The 18,285-nt window shown below is 44.2% G+C and overlaps 1 protein-coding gene and 8 non-coding genes across 11 annotated transcripts in view; all 9 read left to right on the forward strand.

The window, feature by feature from the left end:
* LOC135561719 (integrator complex subunit 15-like) overlaps positions 1–18,285 on the forward strand; it is a 157,485-nt gene that overhangs the window by 49,051 nt on the left and 90,149 nt on the right. The window lies entirely within an intron of this gene.
* On the forward strand, positions 10,821–10,914 carry trnai-uau (transfer RNA isoleucine (anticodon UAU)). Its single transcript has 2 exons — positions 10,821–10,858; positions 10,879–10,914. It is a non-coding gene; the product is annotated as a tRNA-Ile (tRNA).
* Positions 11,569–11,662, forward strand: trnai-uau (transfer RNA isoleucine (anticodon UAU)). The gene is made up of 2 exons: positions 11,569–11,606; positions 11,627–11,662. It is a non-coding gene; the product is annotated as a tRNA-Ile (tRNA).
* On the forward strand, positions 12,311–12,404 carry trnai-uau (transfer RNA isoleucine (anticodon UAU)). The gene is made up of 2 exons: positions 12,311–12,348; positions 12,369–12,404. It is a non-coding gene; the product is annotated as a tRNA-Ile (tRNA).
* On the forward strand, positions 13,063–13,156 carry trnai-uau (transfer RNA isoleucine (anticodon UAU)). Its single transcript has 2 exons — positions 13,063–13,100; positions 13,121–13,156. It is a non-coding gene; the product is annotated as a tRNA-Ile (tRNA).
* On the forward strand, positions 13,815–13,901 carry trnai-uau (transfer RNA isoleucine (anticodon UAU)). Its single transcript is given in 2 exon segments — positions 13,815–13,852; positions 13,866–13,901. It is a non-coding gene; the product is annotated as a tRNA-Ile (tRNA).
* trnai-uau (transfer RNA isoleucine (anticodon UAU)) lies at positions 14,556–14,649 on the forward strand. The gene is made up of 2 exons: positions 14,556–14,593; positions 14,614–14,649. It is a non-coding gene; the product is annotated as a tRNA-Ile (tRNA).
* On the forward strand, positions 15,298–15,391 carry trnai-uau (transfer RNA isoleucine (anticodon UAU)). The gene is made up of 2 exons: positions 15,298–15,335; positions 15,356–15,391. It is a non-coding gene; the product is annotated as a tRNA-Ile (tRNA).
* On the forward strand, positions 17,838–17,924 carry trnai-uau (transfer RNA isoleucine (anticodon UAU)). Its single transcript is given in 2 exon segments — positions 17,838–17,875; positions 17,889–17,924. It is a non-coding gene; the product is annotated as a tRNA-Ile (tRNA).

An 18,285-nucleotide genomic window follows, 5' to 3' on the forward strand; every position in this document is an offset into this window, starting at 1 on the left:
ACAGCCTCTATGCCCTCCCACCTATCTGTTCATTGACCACAGCCTGTATGTCCTCCCACCTATCTGTTCATTGACCACAGCCTCTATGTCCTCCCACCTATCTGTTCATTGACCACAGCCTCTATGCCCTCCCACCTATCTGTTCATTAATAAATTGACCACAGCCTCTATGTCCTCCCACCTATCTGTTCATTGACCACAGCCTCTATGCCCTCCCACCTATCTGTTCATTAATACATTGACCACAGCCTCTATGCCCTCCCACCTATCTGTTCATTGACCACAGCCTCTATGCCCTCCCACCTATCTGTTCATTGACCACAGCCTCTATGTCCTCCCACCTATCTGTTCATTGACCACAGCCTCTATGTCCTCCCACCTATCTGTTCATTGACCACAGCCTCTATGCCCTCCCACCTATCTGTTCATTGACCACAGCCTCTATGTCCTCCCACCTATCTGTTCATTAATATATTGACCACAGCCTCTATGTCCTCCCACCTATCTGTTCATTGACCACAGCCTCTATGCCCTCCCACCTATCTGTTCATTGACCACAGCCTCTATGCCCTCCCACCTATCTGTTCATTAATAAATTGACCACAGCCTCTATGCCCTCCCACCTATCTGTTCATTGACCACAGCCTCTATGTCCTCCCACCTATCTGTTCATTGACCACAGCCTCTATGCCCTCCCACCTATCTGTTCATTGACCACAGCCTCTATGCCCTCCCACCTATCTGTTCATTACCACAGCCTAACCTATCTGACCCACAGCCTCTATGCCCTCCCACCTATCTGTTCATTGACCACAGCCTCTATGCCCTCCCACCTATCTGTTCATTGACCACAGCCTCTATGCCCTCCCACCTATCTGTTCATTGAACAGCCTATGCCTCCCACCTTCTGATTGACCACAGCCTGTATGTCCTCCCACCTATCTGTTCATTGACCACAGCCTCTATGACCATCTGTTCATTGACCCTCTATGCCCTCCCACCTATCTGTTCATTGACCACAGCCTCTATGCCCTCCCACCTATCTGTTCATTGACCACAGCCTCTATGCCCTCCCACCTATCTGTTCATTGACCACAGCCTCTATGTCCTCCCACCTATCTGTTCATTGACCACAGCCTCTATGCCCTCCCACCTATCTGTTCATTGACCACAGCCTCTATGCCCTCCCACCTATCTGTTCATTGACCACAGCCTCTATGCCCCCACCTCCCACCTATCTGTTCATTGACCACAGCCTCTATGTCCTCCCACCTATCTGTTCATTGACCACAGCCTCTATGCCCTCCCACCTATCTGTTCATTAATATGCCCTCCCACCTTGACCACAGCCTCTATGCCCTCCCACCTATCTGTTCATTGACCACAGCCTCTATGTCCTCCCACCTATCTGTTCATTGACCACAGCCTCTATGCCCTCCCACCTATCTGTTCATTAATAAATTGACTACAGCCTCTATGCCCTCCCACCTATCTGTTCATTGACCACAGCCTCTATGTCCTCCCACCTATCTGTTCATTGACCACAGCCTCTATGCCCTCCCACCTATCTGTTCATTAATAAATTGACCACAGCCTCTATGCCCTCCCACCTATCTGTTCATTGACCACAGCCTCTATGCCCTCCCACCTATCTGTTCATTGACCACAGCCTCTATGTCCTCCCACCTATATGTTCATTGACCACAGCCTCTATGTCCTCCCACCTATCTGTTCATTGACCACAGCCTCTATGCCCTCCCACCTATCTGTTCATTAATACATTGACCACAGCCTCTATGTCCTCCCACCTATCTGTTCATTGACCACAGCCTCTATGCCCTCCCACCTATCTGTTCATTAATAAATTGACCACAGCCTCTATGTCCTCCCACCTATCTGTTCATTGACCACAGCCTCTATGCCCTCCCACCTATCTGTTCATTAATAAATTGACCACAGCCTCTATGTCCTCCCACCTATCTGTTCATTGACCACAGCCTCTATGCCCTCCCACCTATCTGTTCATTGACCACAGCCTCTATGTCCTCCCACCTATCTGTTCATTGACCACAGCCTCTATGCCCTCCCACCTATCTGTTCATTGACCACAGCCTCTATGCCCTCCCACCTATCTGTTCATTAATAAATTGACCACAGCCTCCTCCCATGTCCTCCCACCTATCTGTTCATTGACCACAGCCTCTATGCCCTCCCACCTATCTGTTACATTAATAGCCTCTATGCCCTCCCACCTATTGACCACAGCCTCTATGCCCTCCCACCTATCTGTTCATTGACCACAGCCTCTATGCCCTCCCACCTATCTGTTCATTGACCACAGCCTCTATGCCCTCCCACCTATCTGTTCATTGACCACAGCCTCTATGCCCTCCCACCTATCTGTTACATTAATAAATTGACCACAGCCTGTACGCCCTCCCACCTATCTGTTCATTGACTACAGCCTCTATGCCCTCCCACCTATCTGTTACATTAATAAATTGACCACAGCCTCTATGCCCTCCCACCTATCTGTTCATTGACCACAGCCTCTATGCCCTCCCACCTATCTGTTCATTGACCACAGCCTCTATGCCCTCCCACCTATCTGTTCATTGACCACAGCCTCTATGTCCTCCCACCTATCTGTTCATTGACCACAGCCTCTATGCATTGACCACAGCCTCTATGCCCTCCCACCTATCTGTTCATTGACCACAGCCTCTATGCCCTCCCACCTATCTGTTATTGACATTAATCCCACCTAAATTGACCACAGCCTCTATGCCCTCCCACCTATCTGTTCATTGACCACAGCCTCTATGCCCTCCCACCTATCTGTTACATTAATAAATTGACCACAGCCTCTATGCCCTCCCACCTATCTGTTACATTAATAAATTGACCACAGCCTGTACGCCCACCTATGTTTCATGAATTGTATATATTTATTTAACCTTTATTTTGACAGGGAAGACATATTGAGACGTATGTCTCTTTTTCCAAATGCGCCCTGTATAGTACAATATAAATATACACATTAAATACTACATATATAATTTAAAGTATTGTGGGTGAATGTAACTATTTTTTTCTGGGTGATGTGACTTTTTATTTGTGCTTAATTTTTTATTTCCCCCTTTATTTAACCAGGGAGGCCAGTTGAGAACCATTTCTCATTCACAACTGCGACCTGGCCAAGATAAAAGCAAAGCAGTGCAACACAAACAACAACAGAGTTACACATGGAGTAAACAAAACGTACAGTCAATAACACAATAGAAAAATCTATATATAGTGTGTGTAAATGTAAGATTAGGGAGGTAAGGCAATAAATAGGCCATAGCGTTGAAATAATTACAATTTAGCATTAACACCGGAGTGATAGATGTGCAGAAGATGAATGTGCAAGTAGAGATACTGGGGTGCAAAGGGGCAAAAAAATAACAATATGGGGATGAGGTAGTTTGGTGGGCGATTTACAGATGGGCTATTTACAGATGGGCTATTTACAGGTGCAATGATCAGTAAGCTGCTCTGAAAGCTGATGCTTAAAGTTAGTGAGGGCGATGTAAGTCTCCAGCTTCAGTGATTTTTGCAATTCGTTCCAGTCATTGGCAGAAGAGAACTGGAAGGAAAGGCGGCCAAAGGAGGAGTTGGCTTTGGGGATTTTCTACATTGTAGAATAATAGTGAAGACATCAAAACTAGGAAATAACACATATGCAATCATGTAGTAAAATTTGTGGAATTTCTTTCCTTCTTAATGTGTTTGAGCCAATCTGTCTGTCCTTTGGTCTGATGAGTCCATTTTCGCGATTTTTGTCTTTGTGAGATGCGGCGTAGGTTAATTGGTAATCTATGCATGTGTGGTTCCCACCGTGAAGCATGGAGGAGGAGGTGTGATGGTTTGGGGGTGCTTGCTGGTGACACTGTCTGTGAATTATTTAGAATTCAAGGCACACTTAACCAGCATGACTACCACAGCATTCTGCAGTGATACACCATCCCGTCTGGATTGGGTTTAGTGGGACTATCATTTGTTTTTCAACAGGACAATGACCCAACACACCTCCAGGCTGTGTAAGGGCTATTTGACCAATAAGAGTGATGGAGTGCTGCATCAAATGACCTGGCTTCCACAATCACCCGACCTCAACCCAATTGAGATGGTTTGGGATGAGTTGGACCGCAGAGGGAAGGAAAATCAGCCAACAAGTGCTCAGCATATGTGGGAATTCCTTCAAGACGGTTAGAAAAACATTCCAGGTGAAGCTGGTTGAGAGAATGCCAAGAGTGTGCAAAGCTGTCATCAAGTCACAGTGTTGACACCTGTAGTAAATTCAATTGATAGCACATGATTTGGAAATGCACACACCTTCTACCTCCAAGCCATAAGGCTGCTGAACAATTAATCAAATGGACTATTTACATTGACCCCCCCCCACATTTGTTTTTTACACTGCTGCTCCTCACTGTTTATTTTCTATAGTCACTTCACCCCCACCTACATGTACAAATCACCCCGACTAACCTGTACCTCCACACATTGACACTGTACCGGTACCCCCTGTATATAGCCTCCACATTGACTCTGTACCGTAACCCCCTGTATATAGCCTCCACATTGACTCTGTACCGGTACCCCCTGTATATAGCCTCCACATTGACTCTGTACCGGTACCACCTGTATATAGCCTCCACATTGACTCTGTACCGGTACCCCTGTATATAGCCTCCACATTGACTCTGTACCGGCACCCCTCTCTGTATATAGCCTCCACATTGACTCTGTACCGCCCCCTGTATATAGCCTCCACATTGACTCTGTACCGGTACCCCTGTATATAGCCTCCACATTGACTCTGTACCGGTACCCCTGTATATAGCCTCCACATTGACTCTGTACCGGTACCCCTGTATATAGCCTCCACATTATATAGCCTCCACATGGACTCTGTACCGGTACCCCCTGTATATAGCCTCCACATTGACTCTGTACCGGTACCCCCTGTATATGGCCTCCACATTGACTCTGTACCGGTACGCCCTGTATATAGCCTCCACATTGACTCTGTACCGTAACCCCTGTATATAGCCTCCACATTGACTCTGTACCGGTACCCCCTGTATATAGCCTCCACATTGACTCTGTACCGGTACCCCCTGTATATGGCCTCCACATTGACTCTGTACCGGTACCCCCTATATATAGCCTCCACATTGACTCTGTACCGGTACCCCCTGTATATAGCCTCCACATAGACTCTGTACCGGTACCCCCTGTATATAGCCTCCACACTGACTCTGTACCGGTACCCCCTGTATATAGCCTCCACATTGACTCTGTACCGGTACCCCCTGTATATAGCCTCCATATTGACTCTATACCGTAACCCCCTGTATATAGCCTCCACATTGACTCTGTACCGGTACCCCCTGTATATAGTCTCCACATTGACTCTGTACTGGTACCCCTGTATATAGTCTCCACATTGACTCTGTACCGGCACCCCTGTATATAGCCTCCACATTGACTCTGTACCGGTACCCCCTGTATATAGCCTCCACATTGACTCTGTACCGTGCCCCCTGTATATAGCCTCCACATTGACTCTGTACCGGTACCCCCTGCATATAGCCTCCACATTGACTCTGTACCGGTACCCCCTGTATATAGCCTCCACATTGACTCTGTACCAGTACCCCTGTATATAGCCTCCACATTGACTCTGTACCGGTACCCCCTGTATATAGCCTCCACATTGACTCTGTACCGGTACCCCCTGTATATAGCCTCCACATTGACTCTGTACCGGTACCCCTGTATATAGCCTCCACATTGACTCTGTACCGGTACCCCTGTATATAGCCTCCACATTGACTCTGTACCGGTGCCCCCTGTATATAGCCTCCACATTGACTCTGTACCGGTACCCCCTGTATATAGCCTCCACATTGACTCTGTACCGGTACCCCCTGTATATAGCCTCCACATTGACTCTGTACCGTAACACCCTGTATATAGCCTCCACATTGACTCTGTACCGTAACACCCTGTATATAGCCTCCACATTGGCTCTGTACCGTAATACCCTGTATATAGCCTCCACATTGACTCTGTACCAGTACCCCCTGTATATAGCCTCCACATTGACTCGGTACCGGTACCGCCTGTATATAGTCTCGTTATTTTATTGCATTATTTAAATTATTTTTTTTACCAAGCCATGAGGTCGAAGGAATTGTCAGGATCGAGGGAAAGATGAACGGAGCAAAGTACAGAGAGATCCTTGATGAAAATCTGCTCCAGAGCACTCAGGACCTCAGACTGGGGCGAAAGTTCCTACAGGACAACGACCCTAAGCACACAGCCAAGACAACAACAGACCTGAAAATAGCTGTGCAGCAAAGCTCCCCATCCAACCTGACAGAGCTTGAGAGGATCTGCAGAGAAGAATAGGAGAAACTCCCCAAATACAGGTGGTGTGTGTGTGTGTGTGTGTGTGTGTGTGTGTGTATATATATATATATATACACACACACACATCTTTCTATAATAGTGAGGAACTTCAAGTGAAAACCATAATTTCTGATAGAATTGGGAACAAACAGACACCTCATTCCAGCACTTGGTGGTCCCACAAACACAGATATCACTTAGATCGAAACCTAAAAAAACCTCTAATGAAATAATAGACATGCAGAGCACCAGTCTAGTGAGAAACAATGGTTGCTAGGCTGTTTCTGCATCACAGGTTCTAGAACAGTTTCTAACCCTAAACTGTTTCAGTTTCTGGATCACAGGTTCTAGAACAGTTTCTAACCCTAAACTGTTTCAGTTTCTGGATCACAGGTTCTAGAACAGTTTCTAACCCTAAACTGTTTCAGTTTCTGGATTACAGGTTCTAGAACAGTTTCTAACCCTAAAGTGTTTCAGTTTCTGGATCACAGGTTCCAGAACAGTTTCTAACCCTAAACTGTTTCAGTTTCTGGATCACAGGTTCTAGAACAGTTTCTAACCCTAAACTGTTTCAGTTTCTGGATCACAGGTTCTAGGACAGTTTCTAACCCTAAACTGTTTCAGTTTCTGGATCACAGGTTCTAGGACAGTTTCTAACCCTAAAGTGTTTCAGTTTCTGGATCACAGGTTCTAGGACAGTTTCTAACCCTAAACTGTTTCAGTTTCTGGATCACAGGTTCTAGAACAGTTTCTAACCCTAAAGTGTTTCAGTTTCTGGATCACAGGTTCCAGAACAGTTTCTAACCCTAAACTGTTTCAGTTTCTGGATCACAGGTTCTAGAACAGTTTCTAACCCTAAACTGTTTCAGTTTCTGGATCACAGGTTCTAGAACAGTTTCTAACCCTAAACTGTTTCAGTTTCTGGATCACAGGTTCTAGAACAGTTTCTAACCCTAAACTGTTTCAGTTTCTGGATCACAGGTTCTAGAACAGTTTCTAACCCTAAACTGTTTCAGTTTCTGGATCACAGGTTCTAGGACAGTTTCTAACCCTAAAGTGTTTCAGTTTCTGGATCACAGGTTCTAGGACAGTTTCTAACCCTAAAGTGTTTCAGTTTCTGGATCACAGGTTCCAGAACAGTTTCTAACCCTAAACTGTTTCAGTTTCTGGATCACAGGTGTCATGAATGTCCTGATCAGGTCAGATTACAGGAGACCACAACCCTACAGATTATCTCTCAACCCCAACAGAGGAGGAGAGATCTAGGGGTCTGAAGATGTGGGGGTTTTATGACTCCTCACGCACCTGGTAAATCTTAGGCCACAGACTACATTCCTTTGTCCTGTCACTATGGAGAACCAGCCTCAGAACATTAAACATGAAATAAAGGGACTTTGGAACAATGGTTTCCGTCAGCCACAATGGTGGTCATGACGATGGATGGAATATGAAAATGTATGTCATTTTGGTTTTGGTATTAAAGGTTAATAGGTTAAGAGTTAAGAGTTTTCCTACTGATCTACTGTCTCTATTATATTATGACAGACCAGCTAGATCTACTGTCTCTATTATATTATGACAGACCAGCTAGATCTACTGTCTCTATGTCTCTATTATATTATGACAGACCAGCTAGATCTACTGTCTCTATTGTATTATGACAGACCAGCTAGATCTACTGTCTCTATTATATTATGACAGACCAGCTAGATCTACTGTCTCTATGTCTCTATTATATTATGACAGACCAGCTAGATCTACTGTCTCTATTATATTATGACAGACCAGCTATATCTACAGTCTCTATCATATTATGACAGACCAGCTAGATCCACTGTCTCTATTATATTATGACAGACCAGCTAGATCTACTGTCTCTATTATATTATGACAGACCAGCTATATCTACAGTCTCTATTATATTATGACAGACCAGCTAGATCCACTGTCTCTATTATATTATAACAGACCAGGTAGATATACTGTCTCTATTATATTATGACAGACCAGCTAGATCTACTGTCTCTATTATATTATGACAGACCAGCTAGATCTACTGTCTCTATTATATTATGACAGACCAGCTAGATCTACTGTCTCTATTGTATTATGACAGACCAGCTAGATCTACTGTCTCTATTATATTATGACAGACCAGCTAGATCTACTGTCTCTATTATATTATGACAGACCAGCTAAATCAAATCAAATTTATTTATATAGCCCTTCGTAAATCAGCTGATATCTCAAAGTGCTGTACAGAAACCCAGCCTAAAACCCCAAACAGCAAGCAATGCAGGTGTAGAAGCACGGTGGCTAGGAAAAACTCCCTAGAAAGGCCAAAACCTAGGAAGAAACCTAGAGAGGAACCAGGCTATGTGGGGTGTCCAGTCCTCTTCTGGCTGTGCCGGGTGGAGATTATAACAGAACATGGCCAAGATGTTCAAATGTTCATAAATGACCAGCATGGTCGAATAATAATAAGGCAGAACAGTTGAAACTGGAGCAGCAGCACGGCCAGGTGGACTGGGGACAGCAAGGAGTCATCATGTCAGGTAGTCCTGGGGCATGGTCCGAGGGCTCAGGTCCTCCAAGAGAGCAAAAGAAAGAGAGAAGGAGAGAATTAGAGAACGCACACTTAGATTCACACAGGACACCGAATAGGACAGGAGAAGTACTCCAGATATAACAAACTGACCCTAGCCCCCCGACACATAAACTACTGCAGCATAAATACTGGAGGCTGAGACAGGAGGGGTCAGGAGACACTGTGGCCCCATCCGAGGACACCCCCGGACAGGGCCAAACAGGAAGGATATAACCCCACCCACTTTGCCAAAGCACAGCCCCCACACCACTAGAGGGATATCTTCAACCACCAACTTACCATCCTGAGACAAGGCTGAGTATAGCCCACAAAGATCTCCGCCATGGCACAACCCAAGGGGGGGCGCCAACCCAGACAGGATGACCACATCAGTGAATCAACCCACTCAGGTGACGCACCCCTTCCAGGGACGGCATGAGAGAGCCCCAGTAAGCCCCAGCTAGATCTGCTCTCTCTATTATATTATGACATACCAGCTAGATATACAGTCTCTATTATATTATGACGGACCAGCTAGATCTACTGTCTCTATTATATTATGACAGACCAGCTAGATCTACTGTCTCTATTATATTATGACAGACCAGCTAGATCTACTGTCTCTATTATATTATGACAGACCAGCTAGATCTACTGTCTCTATTATATTATGACAGACCAGCTAGTTCTACTGTCTCTATTATATTATGACAGACCAGCTAGATATACTGTTTCCATTATATTATGACATACCAGCTAGATCTACTGTCTCTATGTCTCTATTATATTATGACATACCAGCTAGATCTACTGTCTCTATGTCTCTATTATATTATGACAGACCAGCTAGATCTACTGTCTCTATTATATTATGACATACCAGCTAGATCTACTGTCTCTATGTCTCCATTATTTTATGACAGACCAGCTAGATATACTGTCTCTATTATATTATGACATACCAGCTAGATCTACTGTCTCTATGTCTCTATTATATTATGACAGACCAGCTAGATCTACTGTCTCTATTATATTATGACATACCAGCTAGATCTACTGTCTCTATGTCTCTATTATATTATGACAGACCAGCTAGATATACTGTCTCTATTATATTATGACATACCAGCTAGATCTACTGTCTCTATGTCTCCATTATTTTATGACAGACCAGCTAGATATACTGTCTCTATTATATTATGACAGACCAGCTAGATCTACTGTCTCTATTATATTATGACAGACCAGCTAGATCTACTGTCTCTATTATATTATGACGTACCATCCAGCTCTACTGTCTCTATTATATAATGACAGACCAGCTAGATATACTGTCTCTCTTATATTATGACAGACCGTATTCTTCCAGAAGCCTATCCCTGTCTATTTCTTATCCAGAAAATTAGCATTTATTCAATCCATTTAGGAGGACGTTTCATAGATAATAGGTATGTCATTGAGATGACAGGTCAGAGTGCAGGCAGAGATAGAATACAAAATCATCGTCTTCTCTATCACCAGCTATGCCTGACACGTCAGCAATGCAGGGTGGCAAGCCTGCTCGAAAGTCCAAGCGGATGGCTGTTTGCGAAGTGAGTTGGTGCTTCGGCTCAGAAAAGAATCACCCCATTTGTGATTCGAACCCACGAATACGAGATTAAGAGACTCATGCTCTACTGTCTGAGTTAGCCAGGTAGGTCAATTGTCGAATTGACTCGGACTGAGTATTGTACATCTATGTTTGTGCAAGATATGGTAAACAGGTGATCAGGCTCCTGTGGCGCAACCGGTTAGCGCGTGGTATTTATACAGCAGTATGCAGCGAAGCAATGCCGAGGTTGTGAGTTCGAGCCTCACCAGGAGCATGTACTTTTCTTGAACCCTTTGCCTGTCTATTTATGCTCTACCGACTGAGCTAGCCAGGTACCTCAACAGTAGTATTGACTTTGTCCGAATATCGTTCAGCTCCATTTCTGCAAAATATGAAGATCAGTGAAAGTGTTGTTGATGGATCCTGTGGTGCAATCTGTTAGCATGTTGTGCTTATACAGCAGTATACAGAAATTAGATGACAAGGTTATGAGTTCAAGCCCCACCAGGAGCAAGTATTCTTCTAGAAGCCTATCCCTGTCTATTTCTTGTCCAGAAAATTAGCATTTATTCAATCCATTTAGGAGGACGTTACATAGATAATAGGTATGTCATTGAGATGACAGGTCAGAGTGCAGGCAGAGATAGAATACAAAATCATCGTCTTCTCTATCACCAGCTATGCCTGACACGTCAGCAATGCAGGGTGGCAAGCCTCCTTGAAAGCCCAAGCGGATGGCTGTTTGCAAAGTGAGTTGGTGCTTCGGCTCAGAAAATAATCACCCAATTTGTGGATCGAACCCACAAATACGAGATTAAGAGACTCATGCTCTACCGTCTGAGTTAGCCAGGTAGGTCAATTGTCGGACTGACTCGGACCGAATATTGTACATCTATGTTTGTGCAAAATATGCTAATGAATGTATCAGGCTCCTGTGGCGCAATCGGTTAGCGCGTGGTACTTATACAGCAGTATGCAGCGAAGCAATGCCGAGGTTGTGAGTTCGAGCCTCACCAGGAGTATGTACTCTTCTTGAACCCTCTGCCTGTCTATTTATTGTCCAGAAAAGGAGCATTTTTCAATCCATTTAGGAGGACATTACATAAGTATGTCATTAAGATAACAGGTCAGAGTGCAGGCACAGCTAGTATTCAAATCCTTAGTTTTCTGACCCTGAGATTAAGAGTGTCATGCTCTACCGACTGAGCTAACCAGGCATCTCAGAGGTAATATTGACCTGGTCCGAATATCGTACAGCTCCGTTTGTGGAAAATATGGTGATCAGTGAGAGTGTTGTTAATGGATCCTGTGGTGCAATTGGTTAGCCTGTTTTACTTATACAGCAGTATAAGTCATTGAGATAACAGGTCAGAGTGCAGGCACAGCTAGTATTCAAATTCATAGTCTTCTGTATCACCAGCTATGCCTGACAAGTCAGCAATGCAGGGTGGCTAGACTGCTCGAAAGTCCAAGCGGATGGCTGTTTGCGAAGTGTGTTGGGGGTTCGGCTCAGAAAAGAATCACCCCATTTGTGGTTCGAACCCACGAATACGAGATTAAGAGTCTCATGGTCTTCCGTCTGAGTTAGCCAGGTAGGTCAATTGTCGGACTGACTCGGACCGAATATTGTACATCTATGTTTGTGCAAAATATGCTAATCAATGTATCAGGCTCCTGTGGCGTAATCGGTTAGCGCATGGTACTTATACAGCAGTATGCAGCGAAGCAATGCCGAGGTTGTGAGTTCGAGCCTCACCAGGAGCATGTGCTTTTCTTGAACCCTCTGCCTGTCTATTTATGCTCTACCGACTGAGCTAGCCAGGTACCTTAAAAGTTATATTGACTTCGTCCGAATATCGTTCAGCTCCATTTCTGCAAAATATGAAGATCAGTGAAAGTGTTGTTGATGGATCCTGTGGTGCAATCTGTTAGCATGTTGTGCTTATACAGCAGTATACAGAAATTAGATGACAAGGTTATGAGTTCAAGCCCCACCAGGAGCAAGTATTCTTCTAGAAGCCTATCCCTGTCTATTTCTTGTCCAGACAGAAAATGAGCATTTATTCAATCCATTTAGGAGGACGTTTCATAGATAATAGGTATGTCATTGAGATGACAGGTCAGAGTGCAGGCAGAGATAGAATACAAAATCATCGTCTTCTCTATCACCAGCTACGCCTGACACGTCAGCAATGCAGGGTGGCAAGCCTGCTCGAAAGTCCAAGCGGATGGCTGTTTGCGAAATGATTTGGTGCTTCGGCTCAGAAAAGAATCACCCCATTTGTGGTTCGAACCCACGAATACGAGATTAAGAGTCTCATGGTCTTCCGTCTGAGTTAGCCAGGTAGGTCAATTGTCGGACTGACTCGGACCGAATATTGTACATCTATGTTTGTGCAAAATATGATAATCAATGTATCAGGCTCCTGTGGCGTAATCGGTTAGCGCATGGTACTTATACAGCAGTATGCAGCGAAGCAATGCCGAGGTTGTGAGTTCGAGCCTCACCAGGAGCATGTACTTTTCTTGAACCCTCTGCCTGTCTATTTATGCTCTACCGACTGAGCTAGCCAGGTACCTTAAAAGTTATATTGACTTCGTCCGAATATCGTTCAGCTCCATTTCTGCAAAATATGAAGATCAGTGAAAGTGTTGTTGATGGATCCTGTGGTGCAATCTGTTAGCATGTTGTGCTTATACAGCAGTATACAGAAATTAGATGACAAGGTTATGAGTTCAAGCCCCACCAGGAGCAAGTATTCTTCTAGAAGCCTATCCCTGTCTATTTCTTGTCCAGACAGAAAATGAGCATTTATTCAATCCATTTAGGAGGACGTTTCATAGATAATAGGTATGTCATTGAGATGACAGGTCAGAGTGCAGGCAGAGATAGAATACAAAATCATCGTCTTCTCTATCACCAGCTATTCCTGACACGTCAGCAATGCAGGGTGGCAAACCTGCTCGAAAGTCCAAGCGGATGGCTGTTTGCGAAGTGAGTTGGTGCTTCGGCTCAGAAAATAATCACCCCATTTGTGGTTCGAACCCACAAGTACGAAATTAAGAGTCTCATGCTCTACCGTCTGAGTTAGCCAGGTAGGTCAATTGTCGAACTGACTCGGACCGAGTATTGTACATCTATGTTGGTGCAAGATATGGTGAACAGGTGATCAGGCTCCTGTGGCGCAATCGGTTAGCGTGTGGTACTTATACAGCAGTGAAGCAATGCCGGGGTTGTGAGTTCAAGCCTCACCAGGAGCATGTACTTTTCTTGAACCCTTTGCCTGTCTATTTATGCTCTACCGACTGAGCTAGCCAGGTACCTCAACAGTAGTATTGACTTGGTCCGAATATCGTTCAGCTCCATTACTGCAAAATATGAAGATCAGTGAAAGTGTTGTTGATGGATCCTGTTGTGCAATCTGTTAGCATGTTGTACTTATACAGCAGTATACAGAAATTAGATGACAAGGTTATGAGTTCAAGTCCCACCAGGAGCAAGTATTCTTCTGGAAGCCTATCCCTGTCTATTTCTTGTCCAGAAAATTAGCATTTATTCAATCCATTTAGGAGGACGTTTCATAGATAATAGGTATGTCATTGAGATGACAGGTCAGAGTGCAGGCAGAGATAGAATACAAAATCATCGTCTTCTCTATCACCAGCTATGCCTGACACGTCAGCAATGCAGGGTGGCAAGCCTCCTTGAAAGCCCAAGCGGATGGCTGTTTGCAAAGTGAGTTGGTGCTTCGGCTCAGAAAATAATCACCCAATTTGTGGATCGAACCCACAAATACGAGATTAAGAGACTCATGCTCTACCGTCTGAGTTAGCCAGGTAGGTCAATTGTCGGACTGACTCGGACCGAATATTGTACATCTATGTTTGTGCAAGATATGGTAAACAGGTGATCAGGCTCCTGTGGCGCAATCGGTTAGCGCGTGGTACTTATACAGCAGTATGCAGCGAAACAATGCCGAGGTTGTGAGTTCGAGCCTCACCAGGAGTATGTACTCTTCTTGAACCCTCTGCCTGTCTATTTATTGTCCAGAAAAGGAGCATTTTTCAATCCATTTAGGAGGACATTACATAAGTATGTCATTAAGATAACAGGTCAGAGTGCAGGCACAGCTAGTATTCAAATCCTTAGTTTTCTGACCCTGAGATTAAGAGTGTCATGCTCTACCGACTGAGCTAACCAGGCATCTCAGCGGTAATATTGACCTGGTCCGAATATCGTACAGCTCCGTTTGTGGAAAATATGGTGATCAGTGAGAGTGTTGTTAATGGATCCTGTGGTGCAATTGGTTAGCCTGTTTTACTTATACAGCAGTATAAGTCATTGAGATAACAGGTCAGAGTGCAGGCACAGCTAGTATTCAAATTCATAGTCTTCTGTATCACCAGCTATGCCTGACAAGTCAGCAATGCAGGGTGGCTAGACTGCTCGAAAGTCCAAGCGGATGGCTGTTTGCGAAGTGTGTTGGGGGTTCGGCTCAGAAAAGAATCACCCCATTTGTGGTTCGAACCCACGAATACGAGATTAAGAGTCTCATGGTCTTCCGTCTGAGTTAGCCAGGTAGGTCAATTGTCGGACTGACTCGGACCGAATATTGTACATCTATGTTTGTGCAAAATATGCTAATCAATGTATCAGGCTCCTGTGGCGTAATCGGTTAGCGCATGGTACTTATACAGCAGTATGCAGCGAAGCAATGCCGAGGTTGTGAGTTCGAGCCTCACCAGGAGCATGTACTTTTCTTGAACCCTCTGCCTGTCTATTTATGCTCTACCGACTGAGCTAGCCAGGTACCTTAAAAGTTATATTGACTTCGTCCGAATATCGTTCAGCTCCATTTCTGCAAAATATGAAGATCAGTGAAAGTGTTGTTGATGGATCCTGTGGTGCAATCTGTTAGCATGTTGTGCTTATACAGCAGTATACAGAAATTAGATGACAAGGTTATGAGTTCAAGCCCCACCAGGAGCAAGTATTCTTCTAGAAGCCTATCCCTGTCTATTTCTTGTCCAGACAGAAAATGAGCATTTATTCAATCCATTTAGGAGGACGTTTCATAGATAATAGGTATGTCATTGAGATGACAGGTCAGAGCGCAGGCAGAGATAGAATACAAAATCATCGTCTTCTCTATCACCAGCTACGCCTGACACGTCAGCAATGCAGGGTGGCAAGCCTGCTCGAAAGTCCAAGCGGATGGCTGTTTGCGAAATGATTTGGTGCTTCGGCTCAGAAAAGAATCACCCCATTTGTGGTTCGAACCCACAAATACGAGGTTAACCTCTTAAGTCGACCCTCTACTTTTTTGAACATTCTGTTAAAAATCGCGCAACATTTCAGCGCCCTGCTACTCATGCCAGGAATATAGTATATGCATTTGCTTAGTCTGTTTGGATAGAAAACACTCAGACGTTTATAAAACTGGTTAAATCACTGCTGTGGCTTTACCAGAACGGCATTTACATCGAAAAGCACAGGAAAAACTGATCACTGAAAATGGGAAAATATATCCATGCGCTACTTGAACCCATTGATAAAGGTGAACCACAATTAATTGACTGAGGTTGCAGTACCTACAGCTTCCACACGGTGTCTAGAGTCTTGTCATTTCCCTTCGAGTTTTTTCTTGGTCAAACACATGCAGGGCACCGTATCTCCTATGGTCTAGGACCGGATATTTTCGTTGAGTTTCTAGCCGGACATTTTTCCAGAAGGACAGCTAATGATCTTTACATCGCCTCCTGATGAATTTTATCACTTATTAACGTTTACTAATACCTAAAGTTGCATTACAAACGTATTTCGAAGTGTTTTGTGAAAGTTTATCGTCGACTTTTTGAATTTAAAAAAATGACGTTACGTTTTGAAACGATGTTTTTTTCGTTTATCACACAGTCTACATATAACGATATCTAGGCTTTATATGGACCGATTTAATCGAAATAAAGACCCAAATAGTGTTTATGGGACATCTAGGAGTGCCAACAAAGAAGATGGTGAAAGGTAATGAATGTTTTCTATTTTATTGTGCGGTTTGTGTAACGCCGAAATGCTAATTATTTTGTTTACGTCCCCTGTGGGTCTTTTTGGGTGTTACATGCTATCAGATAATAGCTTCTCATGCTTTCGCCGAAAAGCATTTTAAAAATCTGACTTGTTGCCTGGATTCACAACGAGTGTAGCTTTAATTCGATACCCTGCATGTGTATTTTAATGAACTTTTGAGTTTTAACTAATACTATTAGCATTTAGCGTAGCGCATTTGCATTTCCAGAGCTCTAGTTGGGACGCAAGCGTCCCGAGTAGAAGCAACAGGTTAAGAGACTCATGCTCTACCGTCTGAGTTAGCCAGGTAGGTCAATTGTCGAACTGATTCGGACCGAGTATTGTACATCTATGTTTGTGCAAGATATGGTAAACAGGTGATCAGGCTCCTGTGGTGCAATCGGTTAGCGCATGGTACTTATACAGCAGTATGCAGCGAAGCAATGCCGAGGTTGTGAGTTCGAGCCTCTCCAGGAGCATGTACTTTTCTTGAACCCTTTGACTGTCTATTTATGCTCTACCGACTGAGCTAGCCAGGTACCTCAACAGTAGTATTGACTTGGTCCGAATATCGTTCAGCTCCATTTCTGCAAAATATGAAGATCAGTGAAAGTGTCGTTGATGGATCCTGTGGTGCAATCTGTTAGCATGTTGTACTTATACAGCAGTATACAGAAATTAGATGACAAGGTTATGAGTTCAAGCCCCACCAGGAGGAAGTATTCTTCTAGAAGCCTATCCCTGTCTATTTCTTGTCCAGAAAATTAGCATTTATTCAATCCATTTAGGAGGACGTTTCATAGATAATAGGTATGTCATTGAGATGACAGGTCAGAGTGCAGGCAGAGATAGAATACAAAATCATCGTCTTCTCTATCACCAGCTATGCCTGACACGTCAGCAATGCAGGGTGGCAAGCCTGCTCGAAAGTCCAATTGGATGGCTGTTTGCAAAGTGATTTGGTGCTTCGGCTCAGAAAATAATCACCCCATTTGTGGTTCGAACCCACAAGTACGAAATTAAGAGTCTCATGCTCTACCGTCTGAGTTAGCCAGGTAGGTCAATTGTCGAACTGACTCGGACCGAGTATTGTACATCTATGTTTGTGCAAGATATGGTGAACAGGTGATCAGGCTCCTGTGGCGCAATCGGTTAGCGTGTGGTACTTATACAGCAGTGAAGCAATGCCGGGGTTGTGAGTTCAAGCCTCACCAGGAGCATGTACTTTTCTTGAACCCTTTGCCTGTCTATTTATGCTCTACCGACTGAGCTAGCCAGGTACCTCAACAGTAGTATTGACTTGGTCCGAATATCGTTCAGCTCCATTACTGCAAAATATGAAGATCAGTGAAAGTGTTGTTGATGGATCCTGTTGTGCAATCTGTTAGCATGTTGTACTTATACAGCAGTATACAGAAATTAGATGACAAGGTTATGAGTTCAAGTCCCACCAGGAGCAAGTATTCTTCTGGAAGCCTATCCCTGTCTATTTCTTGTCCAGAAAATTAGCATTTATTCAATCCATTTAGGAGGACGTTTCATAGATAATAGGTATGTCATTGAGATGACAGGTCAGAGTGC

This window comes from Oncorhynchus nerka, linkage group LG18, assembly GCF_034236695.1.
Source record: "Oncorhynchus nerka isolate Pitt River linkage group LG18, Oner_Uvic_2.0, whole genome shotgun sequence".
Lineage (NCBI taxonomy): Eukaryota > Metazoa > Chordata > Actinopteri > Salmoniformes > Salmonidae > Oncorhynchus > Oncorhynchus nerka.